Source organism: Manacus candei, unplaced genomic scaffold, assembly GCF_025592945.1.
Source record: "Manacus candei isolate 608988 ecotype Guabito, Panama unplaced genomic scaffold, ASM2559294v1 h1tg000013l, whole genome shotgun sequence".
NCBI classification, from domain to species: domain Eukaryota; kingdom Metazoa; phylum Chordata; class Aves; order Passeriformes; family Pipridae; genus Manacus; species Manacus candei.
In genome coordinates, this window is record NW_026138061.1 from 1114375 (window position 1) to 1122785 (window position 8411).

The following is an 8411-nucleotide window of genomic DNA, read 5'->3' on the forward strand; positions in this document are numbered from 1 at the left end:
ATAGTTCATGGTACAGCCTGTGGGGTGTTCCCCAGTAACACTACATCCTGAAGTTAAAAAAACTTTTGGCATGTCACACAGCCATTCACTGTAAAGGGAAGAGAAGCATCTCTCCTTCAGGTAGCTAATTTCCACATTTCCTAACAAGATGTGTGTTGTGGGTTAGGAATGGTATTCCCCAATTTTATGTTCCTACCAAAACATTCCAAACCACGTGCTGCTAGCTCACTCCCCCGTTTCCCTTCCCCCTCCCCTGCAGCCAGATGGAGAAGAGAATTGCAGTCACAAAAGGTAAAGATTATGGATAAAGATAAGAACAATTTACTGGAAACAGCAACAGAATAAGAAAATGAACAGTAACAGCAACTATATTAATAACAGAGTGTAAAGAGGTGAACCATTCCCAAGAGAGTGCTCACCACTACACCACGCGTAGACCCCCGACAATACCTCACCGTGCCACCACACTACATGACCTGTACAGAACCCCTTCCCCTGTCCCTGGAAAATGTTTTGTGGTGTTGTTTTGATGTGAGGTAGTATAGAATAACCTCTGTGTCTTAGCCATGCCCCCTCCTGGCTACTGCAAAAATCAACCCTGTCTTGGCCAGAACCAGGGCGAAGTGTCAAATTTCCCTCCTTTTTATGCCTGAACTTTGCCTCCTTTTCATGGCAGAACTTTGAACAAAGAGTCAGGTCTTGCTGTGCCTCTATTTTTGCCCAAGCAACTGAATTAAACTCTCACCTGTTAGCAAAAGCAAGGGTTGCACTTCAAAATGTATGCTCCAGTGCTTAAAAAAACAACTTCAATTCTGCCCCTGGCCATAATAATGCAGTTTTGTTTTCTCTGTGGAGCTGACCTAATGTTTTGCCACTCCACAATCCTCTCTCCAAGAGCTGTAGGGCTCACCTTACTAACAGGTTTGTTAGAACAAAATAAATTATGTCATACCAAGTGGTACTGAGTTTCTAGACTGACAGGTGGAAGGACCATTGTGTTATTAAGGTATAAGTAGGCCTTGCTTTTTAGGGAATTAAGTTTTATTTACAATAGGTTCACGTTAATTTTCTATTTTATCATCCCAAGGAGATTAGAATTTATTATTGGGACTTTTGGCTACATGTAACACATAACTATGTGATGATGGATTGACGTATTAAGCTGGCATTTGTTACCTGGTAGGGGGAACAAGAAATTATTCTGCTTTGTGGAAGATCTTAGTCAGGTAAACCTCCCACTGAAATCAGATGAGATATTAACGCAAAACACCCGCTAAGAATTTCATGAGTATCTCATTATTTACCAGCTTGAAAGAACTGAGACCACAGCAGTGGTATTCAGCACAAGGATAAAGACAATTATTGCCCTTCACAGCCGAAACTCCAGAAGATAAGGCACAGATAAATCAAAGCACAGTAAGAAATTCTAAATGGAGAAGTTAACTTGTATTTTGGCTGGTTTCTCTTCTGGTATAATTTAGCATAGCTATCTCCTACCAAAGGCAACCCAGCTGTACTTGTTAGGTAACCTGAGTATTCTTTTCATTAGTTAGGGAGAACAAGTTAATAGTGTGGCCTTTATATGAAAAAAACCTATCTTTCCAAATGTTTGGAATAAAATGAGGACACAGACCTGAATATAATAGTGACTTCTGCAGCACAGTTTTATGGTCAAGGACAACATAAAAGATAATGAGTGGGTGACAGAAATGCCCATATAGGACACAGATTCAGTTCTGAGATTTGGGTCAGGGTAGAGAAAAAGACAAGAATTTTAAGAGCAATAGTGGATCTTGGAGAAAATTTAAAGAGAAAAGTTATATGGTCCACAAAGAAAGTTATGCTGAGTAGTAGAGCTGTGAAAAAGCTGGATGGAAGCAACACAAGAGCGACTGGAAAAAAGAAGATGCAGCAGTCAGCAAGAGGACTGCTGAGGCTATCATGCAAATTAATTGAAAGGATGGGAAAGTGTTTCATTATGTTTTGGAAAAAGGAGCAGTGAAATATAGAGATACAAGGAAAGAAGGATATAATCCAAAATAATGATACTTTATAAAAAAAAGTGAGGGAAAGTTATAAAAAAGGTTTAAGAAAGGACTGAGGGAGCAGCTTCCATCCACAGTAATGTAACCTGGGTATGGAGTAGTAAAGATCAGGGCAGGAGTGGGGAGGTAGAGGAGAAGTCTGGGTTTGTTAGCAGCAGTAGATGTATTTCAAGCAAAAGAATTTAACCACTTATCTTTAGCAAAAGCTAGAGACCTAAGGGAATTTTACCTAAACATGATAGATTGAAGATGAATTTAGAGCAAATATTTACCTGTAGTTATGAATATTGCTATAAGGAGCTGAATCTTTAATGCTCCAGCTATGTATATGAATGTAAAATGTATGTTTGTTCTTCATTCCTGTCTAGTTTGATCCTCAGGGATATTATCTTGGTACAAGGTTGTTTTCAGAATACTGTCTGACTGGCTGAGAAGGATTTCTGCAGAAACGCTACTGCAATGTACAGAGGCTGAGAAGTCAAGAGACGATTTCTAGACTTGTCTGCTTTTATTAACTTTTCGTCCTTTTGATTGTCTGAAAAATAACTACAAGAAAACTGACCAAAAATTGCTATCTCTAAATCATTCACTACTGTGAAATGGAAAAGGGTTTGTCATGTAAGTGGTCAGTTTTCAAAGCCTGACTGTTTTTTGATGGAGTTCAGTTCATATGGGCAAGTACATGGCTTTACTGGGTAGTCCCTACTGAAATTTTATGAACATAAGTACATTCATTTTCCTCTAAATTTTAAAGTAGTCATTTTGCATCTTGTAAATTATATATTTGTCTGGTCCCCTAAAAGCACTCTCTCTTTTTCACTTTCCACAAGGATAAGGAGTTTGTAGAAAGTCAAGACTTTTTGGAGTAGAAATCACGAAATGAGCAAATGCAGAACTTTCCTCTTTCAGCACTGACAAAGAGCCTAAGTGCCAATAGTGTGCTGAGATGACCATCAAACAATGACGGAAGTATTTATAATTACTTGAACTGGGAACAGTTAAGGTACAACAAATCTGTCATTAACACCAATGAAATAATCTCTTACTGTAACTAAAGCCATAGGTATAATTCTGTATTCTCCTCTCTGAGATGTGATTATGAGAACTGCATATGAAATTGAGGATTATATTGCCTACTCAGTGTGAGAAATCACAACAGTAATTCATCATCTCTGGAGGAAAGCAAACAGATATCCCTGACCATGGCAGCAAATAGTGGCCTAAGCAACAAGGACTGTGTAGGTCTGCAATATGGTTATTTTCAATGTCAAGAGGTTGTATCAGTTTTTGCTCTCAACACTTTTTCTTCTGTTGGAAAAGCTAGTATGCCCCAACACACCTTCCCCAGTGCCTTCCCCCCAGCCATAGCAGACGTGCTCTCTTTTTTTTCATCCCCTTTGAGTATTGTTCCCTTCTTCTTTGCTCTTCTATTTTTCCCCACTTGGCTTGTTTCATCAATGCTCTATTACCTGCCTATTCAAATTTCAGTGCCAGCATATACTTACATGTCCTTACATATCCTTTCTGTTTATAGCCCTTCCCATTTCTCTTCATCCTGTGTGTTAGATAAAAGCTCCTCAGAAAAAAACTGCCTTTTGCTCCATGTTTGTTGAAAATATGGCATAATGAACTATCTTTTTTCATAACAGGGACTTAATAAAACCAAAGAGAAAAAGCCATTCCAGCCATCACATATTGGTAGACATCAAGCACTCATATGTACTTACTTTGTACTAAAGTCATTTAGAACTTTCATCACCAAAAAATTATCTGAACTATCTCCAGCTTATGATACTCTTTCATGTTCTCAAGCTTTCTGATAATCTCTTTCAGCTCAGAAAAATAAAATCCTTTCTCACCTGAGTACATACAGTTTAAACAAGAAAGGAATTAAAGACATCCTATTGCTTAACTGCCTCCTTCAACTTCTCTCTGCTTGGACTTCGTGTAAGACAGTCAGTGTCTAGGAAGAGTGCACTGCAGCAAAGGAAGCTTTGGATAGCAGCCTGGTGGGAACAGTGTCTGGAATGGGAGCACAACAGAGGGGTTATTACATGGTTACTGGAGAACATTCAGAATTTTCCATCCCAGGTGTTATGTTGATGAGAGACATGTCTGCTTTTCACTACAGTCTCAGGGTTTGACTTTTGATTTTTGAAAAAAGGATTAAAAGAAATGAGTGAACAGAAGGTAGAAGGGTTGTATTGTGAAACATTCCTGGTGGCAACAGAGACATTTTACCCCATAGCTTGCACTCTAACAGCAGGGCTCTGTAGCTTTACCTTCCAAACTGCACTGCCACATGTTCTTCCAGGCTGTGCTGTCTCTCCTTACCACACACCATAGAAACTGCCATGGCATGCAATGAAAGGTGTCCTGCTGGGACACATGCCATATGACTCCTTGCATGGTACAGCTACGAGCTTCTCAGCTACGGGCACCCCTCCTGAATTGCAAGGGCAGAACCACCATCCAGGCTTTGGTGATCACTGACTTCTTTTTTCCTACTGTGTAGTTATATTCTGTACTAATTTTCTTCTTGGAGACTGAAGCTGACTCGAACAGTTTATGTACCTTCTGTCTAAATAAGAAAGAGCAGGAATTCATGAATCATGGTACAACCTGCTAATCCACAGAGGCATAAGGCACTCTGGGCTAGCTCCTGGTCTAGTCAGTAATTCTGACATCAAAATGCTTGGAACTGGTGTGCTTCTGAGCAGCAACATGCAACCTGGATCTTTAACTTTTGGCTCCTGCCCTGCTTTCTCATGTGCTGACAGGCAGGTGTTATCAGTACTTTGAAGGACATGCTGTGCTTTGAAGGGTGTGGTACACTTTGAAGGATGTGGTGCACTTTGAAGGAGTAGCAGAAAATGCTGATGAGCTTATGAGGCTGTCGCATCCAGCTCTCCTCTGCCACAGAGACAGTTTTTGCAAAAGCAGATCCTTTGTAGGATGGAAGAAAAAATAATAAGGGCATAAAATGGGAAATCCTGTGGGCTAAAATGTTATCATGGTGCCAAACACCTAGGAAACGGCTGGGAATGAGCTACAGAGCTGTACTCTGCCTGCAAAGGGGTGCATTCCCCCTCAATATGCATAAGCAGCAGCAACAATTCCACAGGAGTGCTGACAGGAGAAGAGTGTGAATGTGAAATGAAATTTAACAACTCCCTCTGCCCTTTAAACTGCACTTACAGAATTAAATGCAGAATCAGGGATCATAAAAAAACATTCTCTTAAAAAGAATAGTTTTTACTTTCTCTGAGTACTTTCTTCACTGTGAGTGTTTTTAAGAATTGACCAGGCACACTCATTTCTACAGTGTATTAGCAGAAAATAGCTGGTCATCCATTAGTCCCCTGCTTAGTTTCAATTGCAAAGATATGACTGAAAGCTGGTATTAACTGTGACAGAGAGGCTTAAAAACCATATAGGCTTTAATATTGTATAAAAGATGTAAGTCGATAAGGCTTTTTAATAGTAGTTTAATGTCATTAATTTGTATTCTCCTAGCATGTAGAGTTTGTAGCAGGCACAGCTCAGGTTTTCGTGGACAGAGATGGGCTCAGCCTCTAGGAGGCTCTGCTCTACCAGGGCCGGACAGACCAGGGACAGGAGAGGGAATATGATGAGGAGTATCAGAGAGATTTTTGTGAGGTCGTATCTGAGGTCTGTGGTGAAGGCTGTTGCACAAACCAGCTTTCTCTGAGAGTGCTTTAATGCCCTGCCAGGAACAGGCACAGCCATATACCTGTCAGCACTCACCTGTACAGACCAGGTTGCATTAGACAGCTACTCTAATATTATGGGAAAGAAGAAAGTGAGAGAGGACTCATCGTTAACCAAAAAAAGGGATACCAAACAAGACACAAGGAGAAAAAAAAAAAAAAACCAAACCAAAAAACCAAAATCTTCTTTTAAAGGTGCTGCTGGAATTGTATATTGGAACACATCACCTTATATATCTTTAAACTTTTTGTTTATTTTTTCACAATGTATCCACTCAAGCAGGCTGACTTCAAGGACAACCAAAGGTGTGCCTTTTTGCCTTCAGTGAGACTGCAGACTTATGAGATTTGTAATTTGTTCTCCATGAGCCCTGTGTTGCATCTCCTGCATAATGTTCAAGCAAGGGAATGAGCCTTTATAGTGACAACACAGTCAAGGAGAGAGACAGCAATGCACAAAGTACTTGTCTTCCTACAAAAAAAACATAGAAAACATTTTATATTTATCATGGATATGTTCCATGTTTTCTCTACCAAAAAAGCTTTGAAGACCTATCCAGCCAGGCACATAACTGAGAGCCTGGGCTGCAAGCATGAGTCACTTTTTTTACTAGAGAAATGAAGTTTTCTTTTCATGATCCACTAAATGGTGAGAGGAGACACCCTGTCATGGAACAATAAATTCAAGCTTAAATCCTGAGGCTGGAAAAAAAGATTTTATCTTTCCTTGTGTAATTCTTCAGGCAACTTTTAAATTTCCCCAGAGTATTTTAAGCCTCAGCTAACACAGTGTTATTCCATACAGTAGTTGCCTGTAGAATACTGTATTTTGTTTCATCTTTTCACTTCTGTAAATCCAGTTCTTCCATAAAAAGGAAATGCCTATTAATCAGGCCTGAGTTATTATAGTGGAGGTGATGTCCTACCTTGGTGTAAAAACGTACATGAAAAAAAAAAACATGCATGGAAAGGAAATATTACCACCTTTTTAGTGCAAGGACATGGAGTAAATTAGTCCTGGCTTTCCAGGCACTTTCTGTGCAAACCTTAACACATGGACATATCTCACTTCTCTAGCATCACTGCATCTCTGAGGAGTTCATCTGTAGCTGGTCATTAGTGGAGGGTGCTCAGAGTGTCTTAAGTATGAACTTTGAATACCCAGGGATGTTGTGTTCCCCTGTTGGTAGGTTATACATTTGGGAAGTCCCAGGGCTGAGACAGCTTTCATTCTTCCTTGTCACACACTCCTCTTGTGGTGACCCAGCTTGGACACCATTTGTGCATCCGCCATGGGAACAAGATTTTGTTGTCTTGGAAAGCCACTACCAGGACCTGGTAAGGATTTACTCTCAAGCAGCTGCCACTTACATCAAACCCCAGGGATCAATACGTTCTGCATAACAACTGCACCAGATCTCATTTACAGCTTTCTCTTCACCAAAACACTGACCTGGGTTAAGTGAGTAACGAAACATTGAAAAAACCCATTTTTTTAAAAAAATCAGTGGAATTATTAACTACTAAAAACCAGCAAAGCACTAGGAAGCTTATTTGATTATTTTTCAATGTATGTAACAAAACATTATTGAGAGGAAAAAATATAATCAATACTGAGTAGCATTATAGCTAGCTGTGCAGCAATTTAATGTTAGAAATGGATTAAGGTGACAAGAAAAGCCAATGCAGTCTTAAATTAAAGGTGAGGAAAGTCAATGAAAAGTCAAAACTGGTAAAGAGTCTGTCAAGTAATAGAGGCTAAAGCTCTGGTAAGCACAAAGTGCCTCAGTAACCTTACCTTATCGCTGTAGCTCTATGTTTTACATGTTTGTTCAAAAGAGTAACTGGGTATGTTTGTTCTCAGTTTGAACCATTAAACCATTTGAATTCATTGGGCTATTTCAAAGAGGATTTGCAAAAGGTGAAAAGTCTGGGGTTTTATCTTCTTTGCTTAGGGAATAAAAAGGTGGAATTTTCCCTCAGTGTTTTATTTAACTTTAGCAAAGCCCTTTCCCCTGGAAGAATCTACCAACCAAACTCACTGGAGAATAAACAGGATTATAATGCTACTAGTACCAAGAAGGAAGCTTTGGTTAAATAAGGGAGAGATATTTTTTACGTGCAGTTTTAACTTAAATTGTGCTTTGCTTTGTTATATTAAAACAAATGATAAGGGAAAAAAAATCTACTGCATTCCAGCAACCTCTCTGCCTTTAATTCTATGAGGTTTAAAAATGCTCTGATAAACTGAGAAAGCCCAACCTAATATTGCTCCTATTTCTTAAACAAACAAAAAAAAAACTTCTGTGTCTCTGAATTCTGTCATACTACCCAAAAACTTGGGTATTCAACAACCCTGGCATGCTGTCAAAAGGCTCTTAAGTCCTTGAGTTCTCATACTCTTACTGGAATATCAGGCTGACCAGAAGGAACAGAAAATGTCATGACCCATGTGTTATCATTTACATGCTAACGTCTTGAATAGCTGTTGAGATGCCAACATTTCTTAAGCTTTGACCAGTTCAGAGCAGGAACTAGCTCTGGGGTTTGTTAGTAATGTGGAGAAAACATGCTGATGAGGTTGCTTTATTTTTGATGATGCTGAAGCTTACAGTTATGTGTCAAGATACCTCTT